Here is a 22,460-nt window from a genome sequence, read left to right as displayed (position 1 = left end):
ATAAATAACTTGTGTAACACAGGCCTTGGGTTATTGTGTTACGTTCGAACACACAGGCCAAATACAGTTTTCATTTTCCACAGTGTTGTTCCACCTTTGACCAGTTTCAGTCTGCTCACTGTGTATTTGCCTTGTTCCTGATTGACCCTGCATCCTGTTAGGTTCCTGTCTTTGTGTCACCATAAAGGTTCCCTGTAGCTACATTTGTCTCATAGTTGCTTTCCATGTCCTCACTTTCCTCCTGGGGTATTGTGACGTAGGTCTACAATGAATACTCCAATACATTGTATAGCGTACTCAGTTTACTTATTGTATCATGGGGTGGAACTTGTCTTCAAATAGCCTAATCATGGCCCATCCATTGTCTGGGTTTCATGTATGCATTAGTGACAGTGTACCATGGCTGTATGCATGGATTGGGTATGGTGCCTCCAGCACAGCAAACAACGTCAGATAATGGTCATGAAATGTCAACACATGTTAGTACCCTGACAGTCCACACACTGATTCACATTGCCCCCAACATATTGATGGGGCTTGCGTGGTGAATAGCTGTGAGATTATTAGCACAGAGGCACTGATGTTCCCGGCTCCAGTGGGAATTTTAGAGGCCACACTGTGTACAAATGTTGTGAGGAAACCTGCCTGTTAAAAATTCTTGATCCATTAACTTTGTTAGCACACCAAGGTTACCCTGTTGTCAGTCTCATTACACGTCTGCAGTGCCATAGCTGGACTATCCCCATGTGTGTTCTCAATTCCTCTTTGGCTTTCCTTCAATTCAGCCATGAAGGATACTTTGTAAATGCAGGAAATGGCTCCACAGATCCATGACTAGACCTGCACGTAACTGTGACAACATGGACCCCAATAATGACTCAGGCTACACATTGCCCCACACACTTGAACTGGACACCTTTTGTGCAAATAACCACTGGAAATATGTGCACACGTGCTGCTTGGTCTGCTGGTCCTCCACTGCCACAGGAGAAACATGGCTCATTTATATGACTCAAACTGTGGCGTGACATGACATTTGTGGATTGGTTTTGGGACTCGGTATCCCAAACACCGTACCCACATAGCATTTTCCAATGTCTGACTCATGGGTAGTATACAAACAAGTGCCCAGGAAGTGGTATCCAACATTCCAGGACATGTGATGGCCTAGCCTTGGAACTTTGCCATGATCAACTGTCTTCTATCTATCCTGTGCATGGTTTGTCATTGGGGATGCTTATGTCCCGAAAAACCTGGGAAGTTCACACAGCATTTGTTGCTACGTGTATGACAAACACATTTCCTTTCTCATTTCCACACTGAATAGCATCTGATGGTTGGACACACTGACAACACACGCATACAAGCAGATTTGAGAAAAAGCGTCTTGTGATGTTCACACAGTGGGACAACTACATTAGTAAGAGCCAATTCACATACATATACACACAGGCATTGAGTTGCATAGCCTTGCTATCCTCTATTGATGCACAACATGCCCAAACTGGGTAACACCTATTTGTATTCCACACGTTTGGCCATCTATTACATCAGCGAAGAGTGCAAATGCGGTACAACAACTAGAGAATCATGGTCCGCAGTAGTATGATCTGTCACATGTGCCCATACACCGGAATGCACAATGTAGGTGCAAACAGCCTATCTCTGTATTGTCACACCTGTCATGTACTATTAAAAATGAGAAATTACCCAAACCCAGTCAAAGACAGACATTTTGACGCATAAGCGTCAAATGCCGCATATGTGTCAAAGTGACGCTCACTGCCATGATACATCCATTTGCCCTGAGCAGTAATTCCCACACTGTACCCCATGAAATTGGTTAACTATGAAAAATACTTGAAAATATGGATGTGGGGTCAATTCTAAGCATGTGCGTAAAAAACAATGATGCACAGACTGTAAGCGTTATAATATTTTGATGCATAAGAATAAAAACGCACTGCATTTGAGGCAGGAAGTGATGTAATAGGATATCCTGTTTACCTAATTGGTACAGTGGGTGTACTTTCACTTTCACTTCACCGTCTGTGATATTTCCTGTCTGTGTGGCTGTGTTTTGACTTGTCTCTCTGTGCATTTTGTGAATTTGTCTCCTGTGTGGTCTTTAATTTTTCTTTTGGTGTTTTCTAAGTGTCTGCGGTATCCTGTGTAAGTGTATTTTTGTCATTTCTGGTGTCTAAATTTGTCTTTGTACTGTTGGGAGTCTGTTGTGGGTAGTGTTAGTTTGGGGATAGTAGGGCTGTTTTAGTGTTAATTTGTTTTCATTTCCCTCTCCTACTTTCCCTTCATTATCCTCTGTACCCCTTTATTACATTTTTTATTTCAAGCATGTTGGGTAGGCCTCGTCTTGGTAGGATGGGAGAGGAGGAGCTGGGAGGATTTATTTGGCTGGTGTCCCACTTCTCAGCATTAATGATTGAAGCAGGTGGCCGTGTGATATAGGGGTATCAAACAGAGGCAAGGAGGCTCTGGTGGGCAAAGGTCCTGTACCATATTCAAGGAATCTACAAAACACAGCGCAACAACGACCAGCTGAAACACCATTGGGCTGACCTGGTTGCCAGGGAGCAAGACCTGCTGGACCACCTGAGGATTGTGATTGGTGGCCCTGTTGGTGAGTAAAAATCAGAGTAATGTGCACATTTAAATACTCTGTAGTGACAGTAGCAGATTTGTTCATATGCTGCAGGCAATGTTTTTGGACATGTGGAATGCAAGTTAAACATACAGTTGCCGTGAGTTTTACAATAATTCCTACACATTACCATCATTTGTTGATGCAACAGCTGCACTAACTTACAAAACACAACAGGAGCCTGTAAATTAGTGCTGCCTTCACATCAATAGATGATGCAAATGTGGCTCTAACATATGTTTTATGCATGGTCTGTGAGTGTACCAGGAAATACATGTTTTTAATCCAGATATTTTTAAGAAATAATGTGTCCCTCAATTATTTCTGATGCATGTCTGAACTGGATTCGGACACATACATAACAAGTTATAGCTGACCTCAGGTAACATCTTAGGCTGATATTTGGACTTTGTTGTGCCACAATTAAATTAGGGATGGATGCCAAAAGTAATGCACACAGGTTCATATCAAAATGTTTGGTGCAATTTACCAAAGCTGTGGCACATAAAATGAAGCAAATGATACAAATTGAGGGGTAACAACTATCCCTGGCCCTCTGTACATTGTACCTGTGTGTTTAACATTGGTCTTAGTCACAATAGCTGGCCCGAGCTAATGCATTTCCCATCTGTGTTACTCTATTGCCATGTACTTCTCATAAGTTATGGGATCATCATGGGATATGTGACTTTGGGGAATGCATGATTACAATGGATTAAGTGCATGATGTCATGCAGGGGGCCACTAACCAATTCCATCAAACATATAAAGTGGACTAATACTTAGCTAATTTAGTTTGGCACACCCATGCTGACAAAGTGCAGCATATGTTTAATAACTAACCTCCCAGTATGGAGGGTATCACTGACATAGGGTGTATGCTAAGATCAGAAGACCAGTATTTCTGTGACTGCTCTCATTCCAAAGGTACATACAAATTGAAAACTACATCATCATGATTGACACACTGGTACATTTTTTAAACCATGTATTAATAATATCACGGTGTCAGTTTGCTATAGATCCGCTGATCAACCAAATTGGCAAATGAAAGATGATGAATGTGGCTCATCTGTGATTTCCGAAACCCATATTGGGTATACAGGGCAACGAGAGACACATTTCAGGTGCAATGACTAAGACCTGTGCCCATGCTGTCATGGATGAATACAATCTACACTGTCAACATATATCTCCTTGTTGTGTCCAAATATGAAAACTGCTCAATCCATGGCTAGCCTCAAACTGTCACCAAATAATCTACAGGATCCCTGCCATTATGGTGTCATAGGGGGCATATGTGGCTCAGGGTACACTGTTAATGCAGCATATGTAACCTACACACAACACAGGCCCTGCATGTAAGGGACCATGGAAAGCATGATAAATCATGCCCTTAATTCAACCCACAGGTGTGTAACACAGTAAAGGATTGTCCTTTGATGCCCAAGCCACAATACCTGAGTTACTGGTATTGCAGTCCTCCAGGAAAGTGGTTTTGCATGTCTCTCATGGATACACATGATGAGAGGAATACACTCCATAAATGAGTCTGCAAACAAATGATGGAGCATGTTTGCCACCACATGATAGGGCTACTGCATGTGTGCAGATGTGTGTATCACTCACTGGAGTGCCCGGGTCTGTACATGTTTGCAGTGGTATGTCGGATGCAGTATCATCATGCCTGAGAGGCTTGACTTTCTGATTTAATCTTACACATAGTATTTGTATTTGGAAGTGTTGTACAGACATTGAGCACATTTCTCCCTTCCATGCTTTACAGGTGGACCTGCCCCCAACACTATCGGAGAAGTGGCTCGATTTCCGGACTCCGACATCTCCAGTAAGTGTTGATATTTCTGTTCTGTGTTGTGTTTGCTGCTGTTGTGTGACTCCTGTGTGTTGGACACATAGCAAGGTATGATGCGCTGGTCAATGATCGGATATGTTCCTTGAGTGGAGTATCATTTTTTTCCATCTTTGAGCTAGGCAATCATTAGCGTATAGTCATATTTTGGGATTGTATGGCAGCCCTGTAGGTACGGCCATGTGAATAGGGTGACTTTTGTGGATAAAACTTATATTAAGAAAATGTAGCAGAGGACCATATTTGTGATTTAGTCAGCAAGTCAGACACTAATTCTCACAGAATAAGGATGCCAAAGTCTTACCCACAGACTTGAGTGTCCCTATTCACTAATGAACATGTTTGACTGTATGTTTGACTTCCGAGCAGCATGTAGCTCCACATGTAGTGCTACGAGTATGAGGCACTTGAGTACAATGGCCTAGGTGTGCATGCAGCTCATGGCCAGATGTGTGCTTGCATCTATATGCTTGTTGTAAGTCATGTGTTGCTGGTAGGAAATGATGTTGACAATTCTCTGCATTTCCAAACATAAGTGTGGATGGGATTGTCCAAGGTTTGGATGTATCCTAGTTGGACATCCTCCTTACCTGTGGTGGACTGCCCAAACCCATGTACAGCTGTCCAAAGCTTCCTGGGTGTCCTAGATGTTGGAAAGAATTTGTTGCTTGTCCATCCCCCCCCGAGGCACAGGCTTAGGGTTATGAAATGTGTACTTAGGACTGATGATCCAAGTTTAGTACACAGACATGTAAATCTGTAAGTCACTTGTCCAAAACCAGGATACCCACTCATGATTAGCAACTGCATTCTATCCTGGCAATTCCATTTACAACTCACAGATCTTGTGGCCCTTGATTGTCATCCAGAAGTTAGTCATTAGTTGGCCTGTCACATGTGGAGGACTTGCAGCACTTTTTACGTGACAAATGGCTGAACAATGATGCATAGGTCATTTAAGTTGTTACCCATCTTTTAGAGCATTGCTGTGGTATTTGATAGGACATCTGTAGGCTGCGTTGGCATGTACTTCCTCAGGGACAATCAGTGATCTGTATGATGATATGGCCTGTTTCTGGTACATTAGATGTATTGTCTGATTTACTTCTGGAGCCATATCACACAATAAAGAACCTAGGGCCATATTTATACTTTTCGACGCACAACTGCGCCAACGCAGCTGTGCGTCAAAAAATCTAACGCCGGCTAACGCCATTCTGAAGCGCCATGCGGGCGCCATATTTATTCAATGACGTTAGCCGCCGTTAGCCGGCGGAGCTGCCTGGTGTGCGTCAAAAAAAATGACGTACACCAGGCAGCGCCGGCGTAGGGGAATATGGAGCTTGGGCGCCAAAAAATGGGGCAAGTCAGGCTGAGGCAAAGTTTTCGCCTCAACCCGATTTGCGCCATTTCTTTTGACTCTCAACCCCCATTGAAATGACTCCTGTCTTAGCAAAGACAGGAGTCATGCCCCCTTGCCCAATGGCCATGCCCAGGGGACTTCTGTCCCCTGGGCATGGTCATTGGGCATAGTGGCATGTAGGGGGGCACAAATCAGGCCCCCCTATGCCACAAAAAAAAATAAAAAATTACTTACTTGAACTTACCTTGTGTTCCCTGGGATGGGTCCCTCCATCCTTGGGCGTCCTCCTGGGGTGGGCAAGAGTGACAGGGGGGGTCCCTGGGGGCATGGGAGGGCACCTCTGGGCTCCTTCCGAGCCCACAGGTCCCTTAACGCCTGCCCTGACCAGGCGCTAAAAAACGACGCAAAAGCGGCTGGACGTCATTTTTTTTGACCCGCCCACTCCCAGGCGTCATTTTTGCCCGGGAGTGTAAATACGGCGCACATGCCTCGGATTCAATTTTTTAGACGGGAATGCCTACCTTGCATATCATTAACGCAAAGTAGGTGTCCACGCTAAAAAATGACGCAAACTCCATGGACTTTGGCGCTAGACGCGTCTAACGCCAGAGTATAAATATGGAGTTTGTTTTGCGTCGAATTTGCGTCAAAAAAACCGACCCAACTCCGGAGCAAACGGAGTATAAATATGGCCCCTAATGTTTGGTTTTATATTTTTTTAACAGTTGCCAATATGAATCCCATCCAGATTCAGGAGTTTCAGCACAGGGCGATGCGTTACCACCACATTCTGAATGTTGAGTCTGGGTTCGGCACCATGGCAAGGCGTAATCGTCATGAAAGAGCCTCCAGAGCGTGGAGGGCATTTGCCCAAGGGGGCCCTTTGGTGTCCACCACAGCCACCACCATTACCACCCAGGTGGCACCAACCATAGCAGGCACCTTTGCTGGACTGTCAACCTCCACTGCTCCAGGACCTGTCACAGTACCACCTGCACCGCCTCCTACACGCATGGCACCGACAAGGGGACATACATCTTCAACTGGCACCCAGACCACCCCTGCTGCAGTCATTGACCTAGCAGATTTTCAGCAGATGCAACTGAACATTGACCGTATGTTGAGGAAAATGAACAGGCTGCAGCAGGAGGTGGCACGAGTGAATAGGAGGCTGCGTGCCATAAGGAAGACCCTACAGAGTTCGAACTTGTAAACATTTTACCCTCAGCCATGATTCCCTCCCTTCCCTCCTCTTTCATGGTTCTTTTCATTAGTGGGTTTAGGGGGCTTAGTGCTAGGTTAGAATAGGCTGTTAGTTTTGTTGGTAGTAGTGAGTGGGGGGTGGGGGTATGATACTTTTAATATCTGTTTTTATTATGTGTGTGGGTGGGTGGAGGATGACGTTGGGCTTTTGGTGTTTAAAAAAAATAATAATAATAATAATATAAAAATACAAAAAATATATATATTTGGTTAGGATAAGATAGTATGTGTTTAGGTTAGTATATGTTGTCCTCCATGTGTCCCGTCTTATAAGGGGGGGTTTGATGTTTAGAGTGTTTAGTTAAATGTGATAAGTAAGTTTAGCTTAGGTTAGTTAGGGCCAGTTGTGGGTAATGTGTAGTTAGGTTAGGCAAGGTGTTTCATCAAAACACATATAGGGAGTCAGGGAGCCTGAAGTTAAACAAATCTAAATTTAAAGGAATCGACCCATACTATCTCCCTACATATAAAGCAAAAAACACAAAAAAGTATGGGGTTCACTTGTAATGAGGAGCTATACCCGGGGGAAAATTTTCCTGGAGCTTCTTAACCTCACCAGGTAAGTAAGGGGTGAATGGGTGCTGTGAAGGGTCGTGAAGTGATGACGGGGGGTATTTCCTTTACGGACTAGGTGGTCTCACACACTATATAGTGTCATGCTTCATTCATTTGACCACCTAGCCCCACCCAGGTAGGACAATGCCACCTGGGCGGACTCAACCTCACTGTTAAAAGAACGGGAGGGAGTGCGTATGTTTTTTGGTTTCTGGAAATTTTGGGATCCAGCTGAAATAAAGAAAATATAAAAACACCTAGGCAGTTACCAGTGTGAAATGTACACTTTTAATAATGGTGTCTGCTGGTGTGTTAAAAACAAGGATGGGACACCACTGTGAGAACTAGGACTCACTGGGTCACCTATCTAAAAATAAATGGCCAACATGTTTCTGCCCTCTACAATGAGCCATGGAAGGTCTGGGGGCATTCTTCAGGGCCTAGGATCCCTTAAAGTCATGCACTGCAGAGAGAAACATCCAACACTCAGTAAGAGTGGGTGAAATTTCATGAGAAATTAATATGGCCTACCTGAAGCGAGGAACTACCTAGCGTAGGCCTAAGGGAACAGAAACGAAGTTAAAGTGAGGGATAGCGGCCGTACACATAGTCCAGCCATCCTGAAAACTCAGACTTCAAAGATCAGAATTTTTCATAACGTCCACTCACAAAGAAGGAATGAACAATACAGCTGGATTTCTGATAACATTCCAGTGATACATAAAGGCTTCCGGTCGCAAGCCAGCACTATAAAAACAAGTAAAAAATGAATACTTGTGTACAGTGCTCTGCTGTCCTTAGGAGTCTTGCATTAAAAAAAATATATTAATCCAAACGAAATCCACAAAAAAAGCAATGTGAAAGCAACTGTTGTATAATATGAGAGGATCATAGTTGGACTTCAGTCAGCTCAACTAAACTTTCAAGAGGTTTTCACAACTTCCACTCACCAGGAATGGATTGGGTGGGTTCCAATAATGCACAAGTGATACAAATTAGGCTCCTAATCACCAGTCAGTGCTATAACAAACAAATAAATTCATTAATAGATAAGTAAAATACATATGTTTTTAAAGTTTTTTTTAAATATATCTGGGTTTGTTCCTTTTGCTGACCTCCTGCTCACTCTCTTCCTACCATGGTTCCCTTTTCAACCTCTTCCGTTAGAGCTCTTCCTGTTCTTCTCATCATATTCTGATCTTCCTCTTCATGTAACAATTTAGCTCCTTATTTATTTTAGGCCTAAAATACCAAGCCCTTCATGCGATGACCTCCTGCTTATTACTGATCCACCTCAGTCTTCCTTTACACCCATCCATATCCACGAATTCCGGACTGCCCTTCTACCCTTTCATCTCTCCCTTTTTGTATCCTTTTATTATAGCCTGCCTCCTCACCTAAACTCTTAAATGCTTTCTTCTTAATGTGTCACTTTATCCTAATTTCCTCATCCCTTTGCCTTATAGTTCTCTTATTCCTATTGTCCTAAAACCCTCTGTTTTCTTCCATATGTGTGCTTCTAATACGCCCCGTAGCGCTTAAATTGATGCCGCCGCCTTTTATTTACTATTTGTTCCCTCTCTGCACCATGTAGCTACTTGTTTTAAACGTACCTTTTCCCTTGTCTCGCTGCCTCATTGGTTACTTTCTGGGTCTATGGAAGAATTTAATCCAACACCTCTTGTTCTGTTGTACAGCATGATGAAACCTCCTTGTTTGAGTTGTGCATTAAAAACAAGAAATAAACACAATTCACACTGCTTTGGTGTAATTAGGAATCTTGTGCACGTTATATAAATACCTCAAATAAAATAAATAAAACGGACAAGTAACTACTGTGTAATGTGAATGGATTATACTTGGAATCAAGTCTTGGTCAATTCAACCCTCATCAGTTTTATGACAGAATATCGAGGACAATAATATTGTGGTACATACATGTGGATTAGGTACAGTAAATCTATGCTTACCTATATAAAATAATGAATACCTTATCAATAGTTTGGGTCTCGATATTTTTCTGCAGTATCTTTGGTCCCACCTTATTCTGTGGTCAATATTGTATTGGAATACCCCTTAAGGAATAGAGAAAAGAGTGCACCTGAAATAAACAAAGTAAATAACACAAAACTTTCCACTACCCATACTAACTCCTTGGAGAGTCTGAAGTGAAAAACAGATGATTTCTATGTTGTTTATTAGAGCCAAGTGACTTCAACCCACAGCTAGCAAGCACTCTAGGAAAGCCTTGCAAGACGATAATAGGACAGCACGTCCATGTATAGTTGAAAGGAAGAAATGGGCGCACAATCACTTCCTTCTTGCTTCCATTGGCAATGCGACTGAATCCAATGATGCAGCAAACGTTTTTTTAACATGTGTGGAAGCATATAACATCGTTATTAAACTGAACTATCCAGTTATCCAGCCATTAAATCTTCAAATTTTCCACTGGCCTTGCATTTGCATTAACCAATACTTTTGGCATTTCTTAAGCAACTTCACTGTCTTTCCATCGTAGATCACTTCAAAGGCACAGGTTCAGTTCCCATTCACACTACTTGTTGTAGAGTCGGCTAGATCACAAACTAGAATCTTTATTTACTCACTGTATATTCTAATGCTTTGAGACATAGTGCATCTTTTTAAATCTTGCATACTGACAGCTTTGATTTAGTGGTGAGCTGTCAGAGGCCTGTTGCAAACAATAAAATATATAGTCCCAGATTTATGCCAAAGTGGCGAAGGGAGGTGCTGTGCCACTTTTGAAACATAGGGATGTGCTGTATTTACAGGAATACAACGCACCCTTCTGTTTCCCCCGGCACCAGCACTGAAAAAACGCTGCCAACGCAAGCATTCGTGCACCATAGTGCAAGGGTGTCTGCATTGAGGGGATGGATTGTTTATCTGCAAGGAGAGACACCTTCCTTCAAATAAAAAAATCTACAACGGCGATTTGGCACTTTACGTGTGCTACAAAATGCAGCACATCTAGAAGTACCAAAGCATTATTTTGGATTGATTGTATATGTGCAGGAAAGGGCACCTTTCATTCATGCCCTTTTGCTCCTTCCATGTGTGCTTCAGAATGCACTGGAGGATCACTGAAAGTGATGCTCCGTTGGCACTAGGGACTTGCATATCTGGCCCAACGAGTGGCCTTTGGGCCAGCTCCTTAAAGGTGATTGGATGAGGTTTGTGTCTCTTTCACTTCCAGGCTCTAAATTCAATGGTTTTCATCCCTATTCTTGCATTTGTCCTGCACAGGAGCTTTCCGGATGCACAGTTTTATAGCTGAATAGCATGTATCTATCCACTGCTGATGTCAGACCATGCATTAAGGTGAATATGAGGGACTATTTACATTCTCCGCACCCTACACCTACTCCACTTCATTTCTTTATTTAAAAAAAGCTACCTGGAGATTTCACTTGGGTTTGTACTTGTTAGCATTGTCGGTTAGCCCAGTAAACATGATTCCAAAAGACACGTCTTCCATTTTTAAATTGGTGCCTTTTATTAAACTCCAAAATCAATTGAGCATGTGTGCACTTTTCATGAGCAGTTTCTCATTCCCAGTGCTTAATGTGAGCCAATGGTTGTAGGTGGGGACCACCAGCACTTATTTTGGGGGGCAGGCACTAAGGACCTGATTTAGAACTTAGCAGTCTTACCACCAAGCCACGTCGGCAGAAGACCTGAAAAGACCGTCAAGTCAACAGTGTTCCGCCTGACGTATTTAGATGTATTGCAGCTGAGTCGAAGACTGCCACAACGGAGTGTTCTCCGTTGCGCAGCTGCAACCCGTAGGCGGACTCTAATACTGATGAATATGCCACCATCACCGTTTTGGCGGCGGCTGCATCCTGGAAAGCCTATTCAGATAACACAGACAAACATTGTTACAATAATATTGTAGTGTCAAAAATATCTTGGACATAAATATGGAAGGTAATATCATTTTTAGTCTTTTTTTAATACCATTGCAAAATGTATCATTTAATACAATATCATTGTACATAATGCTGTTTCTGTAATACTTTTGTTAACTGGTTGTGTGAGCTTTCAAATATATTTTGTCTTTCATTGAAAAATAGGTTGTTGGTATGTATATTTCATTTAAAAATAAATCCTCATAATACTCATTGTATTAAATTTTAAAATGTAGTTTTTGAATGTGTGTGTGTGTGTGTGTATATCTATATATATATATATATGTGTGTATGTATATATATGTGTGTATGTATATATATGTATATATATACATATATATATATATAGTGGTCGCAACTAGGTAATTATAGTTAGGAGCTAGTTTATATAGAGTGTTATTTTTATTTTTTTTGCTAATAACTTTGGCACCGTTTGATGCATCTTCACAAAATGTTACAAAAAAATACAATGCTCACTTCAGCTTCTATCTGGAAAGTTTCGGGGTGATTCGTCAAGTGGGGGCCAAGAAAAAGGGGGGATCCCAAAACACCCCCCCCATGCATTTTTCCATGGGGATTTGAAACAGGAATAGCAGCCGAATCGCTGGGCGAATTTACATTAAATTTGGCAGAAAGGTATCTCTTGGTCCTGAAAGCATACTTTTTGTTATGTGGAGTAAATCTGTTCAGTAGTTTTTCAGAAATTAAAGAAAACCCAAATTTGTATATATAGGGATCCAAAGGCTCTGGGACCCCTCTTGATCTTGTGCTTAGATCTGAGTGCCAACATGTGCTGGAAGCCATCTTTGGACTCAGCTTCATCAGAGTCCTAGAAAAAAAGATACAAAATGAGAAAAGGGGCCAGAGTAGAGACACCCTGACCCCTTAGGTCTAGTGCTGGGTTCCAATTGGACCCCACACGAACAAAAAGCATTTTTTCAAAATGTTCTCTGAGAGTCGCAGCAGAACCTTGGATCTGGTGACACTTGGAAAAAAAACAAGTGCCTATTCCCACACTTGTTTTGTAAACAGCCCCCGGGTGGGCCAGGTCCCAGGGGCTTTGAAAAAGGAGGGGTTGCCCAGGGCCCCCCGGCTAGGTCTTAGATTTGCCCCGATGACCACCTCTACACTGGAGATATTGAGATTTTGAATGCGGGTGGGCTCACACAGCTTCCTTGCAGTCCCGGGGACTGCCGCTTACCCAGGGCAAATGTTGAATTGTTGAATTGTATGCTGGGGGCCACATGCCCCCCGCAGACCAGGAGACCCCCATCTCCCCAGTATTTAATACATTATGAACGTGGGGGGCACGCGGTCCACCCTGAAGCCCTGGGGACCAGTACCTCACCAGGACCAAAGAGATTATGGGCCTGATTCTAACTTTGGAGGACGGTGTTAAACCGTCCCAAAAGTGGCGGATATACCACCGACCGTATTACGAGTCCATTATATCCTATGGAACTCGTAATACGGTAGGTGGTATATCCGCCACTTTTGGGACGGTTTAACACCGTCCTCCAAAGTTAGAATCAGGCCCTATGTGTGCAGGGAAGGCGCACAGCCCCCCTGCAGCCCTGGTGGCCACCACCTCCCCTGGACCAAACAAATTATGCATGTGGGTGGCAAACAGCCTTCCCGCAGCCCTGGGAACTGCCACCTCCCAGGGGCTGAATTTAAATAATGAAGGAGGTCAGTCACTGACTTCTGGCTCCAGGGACCACCACCTTAAGTTGGAGGGGGCCACATGGCAGCTCCTGCCATGTCAGATCAAACACTCCAGTTCCAGCTAGTAAGAGCTGTCAAATAGCTATCACTTGCTGGAAGCAGAAATGTCCTCTAACAGTTACTCCCACAGAGAGTGAGATGCATCTTTAGAAGCTCCCTCTCTGTGACAGCAATACCAGCTCCCAGATGAGGTGCGGAGCTGGCTGGGACCACGGGGGGCTTCTGCCCCCCGCTGTAATCCTGAACCATTTTGACTGGTTGCCCTGGGGGACACCGAGATGGCCCGGCGGTGGGGTTTCAGGGGGCCAAAATCAGCTGGGGGAGGAGGGCCATGCTGCCTGGGGCCAACTCCCGCTGCAAGGGGCGTGAGGTATAGTTACTTAAGATAACTTCTAACTATAACAGGTGAATTTCTATGGTTTTGGATGTTTAAAATGTGAGCCTAACTATATCAAGAAAACAGAAAAAGGACAGACCATCAGAATGCATTCCGGCAGCCATATTAAAAGTACATAAATCCAGAAGGATTTTTTTCACTTGTACAAATAAATGTGCAACATCTAATTTACTGCATATCAAATTTGAACCAAGTTTAACAGCAATTATAATCCAAAATATGTTATGCCTCCAATTGATTAAATTAGAATGATCACAGCATACGACCTTTTCTTCATACCATAGGTGCCATGTTCTAGACAGTAATCCATAATTCTGACATATTTCTTTGCTATGCTACATGGATTCTTTTGAGTTAAATAATCGAAGGGGGAGTCTACCCAACTACAGTGAAAATAAAACAAAGTCAAATTAAATTTATCCGCCTAAATTAGGCCAATCATAATGAACATCTTGTAGCCCCCACTACTTCTGAGAGGTGATGTCTGCAGCATTATCAGAGAAGTCAGTAATTAGTCTCAACTCAGGAATTTCAATATGCACTGGTTCATCATAGAGTAGTCCTTTTCTTTCTATGGAATTCACTCTAGTTTTGGCAGAAATTAAAATCCTACGGAGATATCCTCTCGCCTTAAATGGTGCAATTGTCTCCTCAGTAGCTAATTTATAATCTTGATCCTTTGGGAAATTGTATTTTATACATAGGAACTCCCCATAGGGAATGCTGCACTTCCTTTTTCCTGTATGTTGCTGTATATATCCTATCTGCTACAACAAATACTCTTAAGCATAAGAAGGTGACTTCCTATTGGCTTATCTGACATATGAAATGAAGATTATGGCCCTCAATACAAGTCTGACGGTTGCATGATCGCCAGACATGCACTGGCGGTCACACCGCCAACAGGCTGGCAGTGCGACCGCCGTATTATGACTGTGGCGGAGCCGCCATGGTCATACCGCCGACACCGCCATGCTGCCGCCAGCCTACAGTCTGGCAGTCCCGGCGGGGATTATGAGTCCCCATCTGCCAGCCTGTCCATGGCGGTAAACACCGCCATGGAAAGGCTGGCAGTAAGGGTGACTCTGGGGGCCCCTGCATTGCCCATGCACTTGGCATAGGCACTGCAGGGGCCCCCATGCACAGCCCCATCACGCAATCCACTGCCGAAGTACAGGCAGTGGACTGCGCAAAGGGTGCTGCTGCAGCCGCTGCACCTTATATTGCCACCGGCTCCTTTAGGAGCCGGCTGCAGTGTTAGTGCCCTGCTCTCCGCCGGCCTAGCGGGGATGTCATAATAGGGCAGGTGGGATTCAGGCCGCATAGGCGGCCTGACGGCAGATTAACATTGGTGGGTAGAGGGCCTATGTGTATTGTCATTAAGTCTCACTACATATTCTTTTGCTATTGTCACATCCCTTTTCCAAATTAAAAAGAGATCATTGATATATCTCGCCCACAATGTTACTTTGTCTGTCCAAAAATCATTGGTCACTGACCAGGCCACTAGCTTCTCCCACGAGCCCATGAAAAGATTTGTATAACTGGGGGTGAAGCAGGTGCCCATAGCTGTCCCATGTCTGTGTGTATACCTGGCCTGCGAAAAGAAACATGTTAGTAGGCAGAATTCAATAATTTGTAGTAACATTCTGTTATGTTCATAATACTTCAGCACCTGCCTTTCAAAAGGTATTCCACTGCTTCAATACCCCCTGTATGTTCAATGCTCGTATAGAGACTAGTAATGTCCATGGTAACCATAAGGAAACCATCTTCCCAAGCAATGTCTTGTATGTGTGTCACAAAATCCTTTTTATCCCTAATATAGGAGCTTAGGCTTTTAACAAAAAGAAACAAATAATAATCAATATAAATTGATATATGTTCAAGCAAACTTGATTTTGATGAAATCATAGGGTGTCACAGTGAGATGGTTACATGCATGTGAATTTTGGGGAGATGACATAATAGTGGTATCTGTGGGTATTCACAATTCAAAAAAAGGTATTCTTCAATGTCTTACCCTTCTAGTCCTCAAACATGTCCTACCAGGGTTATAGGGAACATGGTTGAGATTTTTAAAGTGTGTTTTTAAATAATTATTTTAATTTTAATTGTTTAAATAGCATTTTTTTATTTTTTCCTACATGTATTTTCATACAGAGTACGTTACATTCTTACATTGTTACAATACATTTTCAGCATATACTAATTAGTACTACTAAATGTATATGTATATTTATATTTTATAGCACTAATTAATGTATATTTTACATATTCATTTGGAGGTGCTCAATACATTGTTTAAGTTAAACACGTTACCATTAACACTGTATAATAGTTTTTGACATTTTCTATTGATTTCTATGGCAAAAAGGTATTTTGTTGTTTTCAATTAGTGGCCATATTTTACAGCTACATGTATGTTGTACAGTATTAGTGTCATTTTGAGGTGGATTCCATTCATGTCAGAAGTGTTTCACTTTGTCTGTTCAACAGACAAGGTAAGCAGAGTCTTTTTTTACATTATTATTTGGAGGTTTTGAGGTGAGGGATGTGGAAAGGTATTGTTAGTGTGGGTCATGGAGTCAGTTTTATTTGTTAAGCTTGTTTAGCTGTAGTTTGTGTTTCTTTGATATATAGCATAGTGTGATAGACCTAAATATATTTTGTAATATTGTAGATATTGTCATATTTTCTACTATGTTTGTAGAGTTGTAATGTTATATTTTTATTGCATTTTGCATGTATTTGCTGTGAAAGTTGGCATCTTTTGTTACAGGTTTGAAGTGAAGCATTTGCGAATATTTTAACGTCTTTTTTTTTTTTTAATGCAGATTAATTTGTTTTTATTTAAACTAACATTACTTTTAAACCTCCTTTTGTGTTTTCTGTTTTCCTGGAGTGGTCTTTACTTCAAATGATTCATTTTGTAATGATTTTTGTTAACTGAGGATTACTATGTTGGATTTAATTTGGATTTTTTTTTTTCATTTGTTTTGTTTTCTTGGTTTTTATTTTTTCATTTTTTATGGATTGGATTCTTTGGAAATGGTGGTGGATCTAGAACAATAGATATGGAACTATAACTAGAAAATATTTGTAATAGGTGTGTGTTTTAATTCATGAGCTGCATTGGAGATGGTTTACATGGGATGTTTTTAGTTTTCTTATTAGAACGTCAACTTAAATATTAAAATTAATTACTTTTTAGTAGACTTAGTTTTTTACATTTTAAATATATTTCAATATAGACTGATGTATGAAAATATTTATTTGAGTATTTACTTAAATTGTTTATTTTGTGTTAGTGTAGTGTTTGTGTTTTAGTTGTGAGTATAGAGGTAGGTATTTTATTGGTGTTAGCTATTTTTACATAGTCTCATCCTTTGTTATTTACAAAGACTCTGATGTTGAAGTATACCATTTAGTACATTTCCTGGATTTGTTTAGTTATTTTAGGTTTGAGTTGGTTTAATGACTGTTCAATCCCTAGGCGATGGTAGCTGAGTTCTTTTTGGAGAGTTTCTATGAATTTGTACAGTGTTGGGTGGGTTATTCCTAGTGTGGCTTTGAAGGCATTGTGTCATCCTTACACTGCTTTGTTCATTTTAGCTTGTTGGGCCATGATGCTGTCATAGACATTACACCATGGAACTTGAAAGTTAGGTTGGGGTATGTGCACTCTGCCAACCCAAGTGTCTCTGAAAAAGTCAATTACTTTTGGTTCATTTCTTCTGTAAAATGGAGACTCTATTATCATGTTGGAGTGGTAAGAGGTACATATGCTATGGCTATTCACTTTTTAATTTTAGAAGCAAACTGGTTGTTTGGTTAATATCCTACACTTATATTTATACTCTGTTTGCGCCGGAATTGCATAGTTTTTTTTTACGCAATTCCGACGCAAAACTAACTCCATATTTATACTTTGGCGTTAGACGCGTCTAGCGCCAAAGTCCATGGAGTTTGCGTCATTTTTTTGCGTGGACACCTACTTTGCGTTAATGATATGCAAGGTAGGCATTCCCGTCTAAAAAATTGACTCCGAGGCATGTGCGCCGTATTTACACTCCCGGGCAAAATTCACGCCCGGGAGTGGGCGGGTCAAAAAAAATGACGTACGGCCGCTTTTGCGCCGTTTTTTAGCGCCTGGAAAAGGCAGGCGTTAAGGGACCTGTGGGCTCGGAAGGAGCCCAGAGGTGCCCTCCCATGCCCCCAGGGACACCCCCTGTCACCCTTGCCCACCCCAGGAGGACACCCAAGGCTGGAGGGACCCATCCCAGGGACATTAAGGTAAGTTCCGGTAAGTATATATATTTCTTTTTTTGTGGCATAGGGGGGCCTGATTTGTGCCCCCCTACATGCCACTATGCCCAATGACCATGCCCAGGGGACATAAGTCCCCTGGGCATGGCCATTGGGCAAGGGGGCATGACTCCTGTCTTTGCTAAGACAGGAGTCATTTCTATGGGGGTTGGGAGTCGAAAAAAATGGCGCAAATCGGGTGGAGGCGAAAAATTTGCCTCAGCCTGACTTGCCCCATTTTTTGGCGCTGCCTGGTGTACGTCGTTTTTTTCCACGCACACCAGGCAGCGCCGGCGGCTAACGCCGGCTAACGTCATTGATTAAATACGGCGCCCGCATGGTGCTTCAGAATGGCGTTAGCCGGCGCTAATTTTTTTGACGCAAAACTGCGTTAGCGCAGTTTTGCGTCAAAAAGTATAAATATGGCCCTTAGTGCAAATTATTGCAGATGTTTCCAAATGTTTGGTTGAGGTGCTAATAGCAGCCTTGTGTGGCTGTGTATGGGTATAGCTTCTATATTGTTTTTTATCATTGCCTGTTCAAAGCCTATAATAATTGTGTGAGAAGAGAAGTTTTTAGCCTGATATGGCTTAAAGGGTCATAGTAAGTTGCACTTTGTTGGTTAGGCATTAGTGCATAAATAAGGGGTATGTTAGTTTTCTGATATAGTTATGATGCACATCTGGATGAATTAGTGGAGAGTACCTTTTGAAAGTTCTAACCATCATCCACATTTTACATTGGCTTAGTCTTAGGTGGTTGTATTCAGTTGCACATATGATTATTCTTCTCTCATTATTGTGATTGTCGTGTAGAAGAAAGGGTTCATCATTGTGTATAGTGGTAGCGAAAGCAGAGATTTGATTTGTGGCTTTTTCAGTTCTTGATATTTATCTTTTTAAAGTAGAAATTGCTGGTATCTGAACTGTAAAGTACTCTGGTACTTTAGGGAGTATGGTGGTCATTACAACCCTGGCGGACGGTGTTAAAGCGGCGTTAAAACCGCCAACAGGCCGGCGGTAAAAAAAATTGGAATTATGACCGTGGCGGAAACCGCCAACAAAGACAGACACTTTAACACTCAGACCGCCACGGCGGTACAGACAAACAGCGCAGCGGTCACCGCCAACAGACAGGCGGAGGACAATGTACCACCCACAGTATTACAACCTACCAATCTGCCACCTTTTCCGGGGCTGATTCACCGCGGATAAAAACACGGCGGAAACAGCCATTTCAAAGGGAAAACGCTCACCTCTACGCACTCCACGAGGAACGAGGGCACCATGGAGCGGGAACTCCAAATTCTCCCTGCGATAGTCTTCCTGCTCCTATACGAGGATCATCAACGCCGGTGGCGAAGACCACGGTGAGTACTGCACCTACGACATAGGGGAGGGGGGAGGCAAAAACACAGGGACTCACACAACCAACATCCCAACCCCCACCCGACCCTCACCCACTACAACACACACACCAATGCATATCTATACATTACAGTAACAACCCCCAACCCCCCCGGAAGAATGCAAAGACAAAAGGAAATGAGTTGAACCATTGTAATATAACAAAATACAGTAAGCAAATATATACATATGTATATATACACATTAAACAAAATATACACCACGATTAGTAGTGCAGGTATTGCACCATTCATTGTCCGTGGACCACTGGGCCCAAAATGCATGGGCGAGGCCCACACAAGATACCCGATCAAAACGGAGAGAACACTACAGGGGCATCAGATAGAAATCCAACAGGCACCTCAGGGGGAACAGAAGGGGGGGCACCTCAGCCGGATGAGTGCACAACACCAGATCCACGAGGGGGCTCCATGCCCATTGATGTATCCTGGGGAGTGCAGAGCCACAGTCTCTCAAGTCTCTGCAGTGGGTGGGTTGCCCACTGTACCATCCTGGGGAGTGCAAAGCCACAGTCTCTCAAGTCTCTGCAGTGGGTGGGTTGCCCGCTGTACCATCCTGGGGAGTGCAAAGCCACAGTCTCTCAAGTCTCTGCAGTGGGTGGGTTGCCCACTGTACCATCCTGGGTAGTGCAAAGCCACAGTCTCTCAAGTGGATAACAGTCTCCACTGGTTCTGGAGAGGGCTTTGTGCCCAGAGTGCTTCATCCTGCCAAGGACAGACGGAGTGGATGTATCTCTCCACTGGTTCTGGAGGGGGCTTTGTGCCCAGAGTGCTTCATCCTGCCAAGGACTGAGGTAGTGGATGTATCTCTCCACTGGTTCTGGAAGGGGACTGGTGCCCAGAGTGCAGCACACACCCCGTGACGGTCCCAGTTGCGTCACTGCCCCTGCCGCAAATGGGCTAGCGGTGCATTCCATGGCGGTCTTTGCCCTGTTCAGCGGTCCCTGGCCTGTTCAGCGGTGCTTGAGTTGCCAGTGTCAGACCTGTTCAGCGGTGCATTCCATGGCGGTCTTTGCCCTGTTCAGCGGTCCCTGGCCTGTTCAGCGGTGCTTGCGTTGCCAGTGTCAGACCTGTTCAGCGGTGCATTCCATGGCGGTCTTTGCCCTGTTCAGCGGTCCCTGACCTGTTCAGCGGTGCTTGAGATGCCAGTGTCAGACCTGTCCAGCGGTGCACTCCATGGCGGTCTTTGCCCTGTTCAGCGGTCCCTGGCCTGTTCAGCGGTGCTTGAGTTGCCAGTGTCAGACCTGTTCAGCTGTGCATTCCATGGCAGTCTTTGCCCTGTTCAGCAGTCCCTGGCCTGTTCAGCGGTGCTTACCAAGCCGGTCCTTCAGTGCCCAGCAGGGCTGTGGCTGGAGGTCCTTCATGGGTCAGCTGGGCTGTGGCTTGCAGGGCCCTCCTGGCCAGCTGGGCTGTGGCTGGCGGTGGCCTCCTGGCCAGTGACGATGGGGCTGGCCTCCTGGGCAGTGACTCTGGTGGTGGCCTCCTGGCCAGTGACGATGGGGCTGGCCTCCTGGGCAGTGACCCAGTGACGATGGGGCTGGCCTCCTGGGCAGTGACTCTGGTGGTAGCCTCCTGGCCAGTGACGATGGGGCTGGCGGTGGCCTCCTGGGAGCGGGGATGATGGCGGTCTTCTCCTCCGTGCTGCTCCTCCCAGACTTTGGAGATTTCTTCTGCCCCTTCCCCACCTTGGGAGGAGTCACAGCTGAGTCGACACTCCCCCGGGACCCTTCTGAGCGGCTTTGCTGGCTGGAGTCTTCCCCCTCTCCCGCCGGACACTGTCCAACTTCTGGTGTTTCACAGGGGGGGGGACTGGCTGTGCTGTGGCTCCGTGCCACACTGGCTGTCCTGGTGGCCAGTGCACTCCACATACCTGTAACAACAGGCACCACTGGTCCCGGGGATTTTTGGGCTGAGGTGCTAGTACAGGACCTATGAGTTGGAAGGGGGGGTGGTGGGAAATAGGTTAAGGGGGGCCAGGAAAAGTTTTTTTGAGACACTGGGACGGGTAGATGAGGGGGTTTTGGAGTGGAGGAAGAGGTGGTGGTTGTAGGAGGTGTAACTTTTGTCGATTTGGGTGCAGGTGCATGGGCTGGAGGCTGTTGTGAGGTAGATGGCTGTTGGGTGGGTGTGTGCCTGCGTTTGTGTATCTTCGGAGGGAGCGTCACAGACACACTGGGAGAGGACACAGGGGATGTGTAAATGGTAGTGGGGTGGTGAGTGCACGTGAGCGGGGTGTGGTGGTGGGTGTGCTGGTGCGGGACGTAGTGGCTGTAGTGGTAGTGCATGCAGGTGTGAGTGTAGACGAGACTGGGAGGGAGGAGGGAGACGAGGAGGACGGGGACACAGTGGAGGCAGTGGATGTTGGTGTGTCTGTATGTGTGTGATTCTTGCGTGAGTGCCTGTGGGATGTGTGGTGCTTATGTTTGCCTGAGCTTCCCTTGTGTGGTGAGGTGTGTGCAGGCTGGTCTGATGGTGTGCTTGGGATAGGCTGGGGTACAGGGGATTGGGTCTGGGTGGAGGAAGTTGGAGGGGGGAGGCTAGATACAGGGACAATGGCTGCCATCAGTGCTGAGGTCAGAGTTTGCAGGGTTCGATGAAGGGCAGCCTGACCAGAATGAATGCCCTCCAGGAATGCATTTGTGTGTTGCAATTCCCTTTCTATACCCTGGATGGCATTCAAAATGGTAGACTGCCCAACAGTGAGGGACCTGAGGAAGTCAATGGCCTCCTCACTGAGGGCAGCAGAGGTGACAGGGGCAGGGGCTGAGGGGCCTGGGGCGAAGGTGATGCCCACCCTCCTGGGTGAGCGGGCACGGGGCACACGCTGAGGGCAGTGCTGGTAGGGGGGGTGGCGGCTGTACCTGTAGAAGTGGGGGGCACAGATTATTCCGCCACCACAAGGGAGCTCCCATCGGAGGACCAGTCTGTGTCGCTGGTTGCAGATCTGTGACCGCCGTGG

The sequence above is a fragment of the Pleurodeles waltl genome, chromosome 4_2 (assembly GCF_031143425.1).
Source record: "Pleurodeles waltl isolate 20211129_DDA chromosome 4_2, aPleWal1.hap1.20221129, whole genome shotgun sequence".
Lineage (NCBI taxonomy): Eukaryota > Metazoa > Chordata > Amphibia > Caudata > Salamandridae > Pleurodeles > Pleurodeles waltl.
This window is presented reverse-complemented; position numbering follows the sequence as displayed.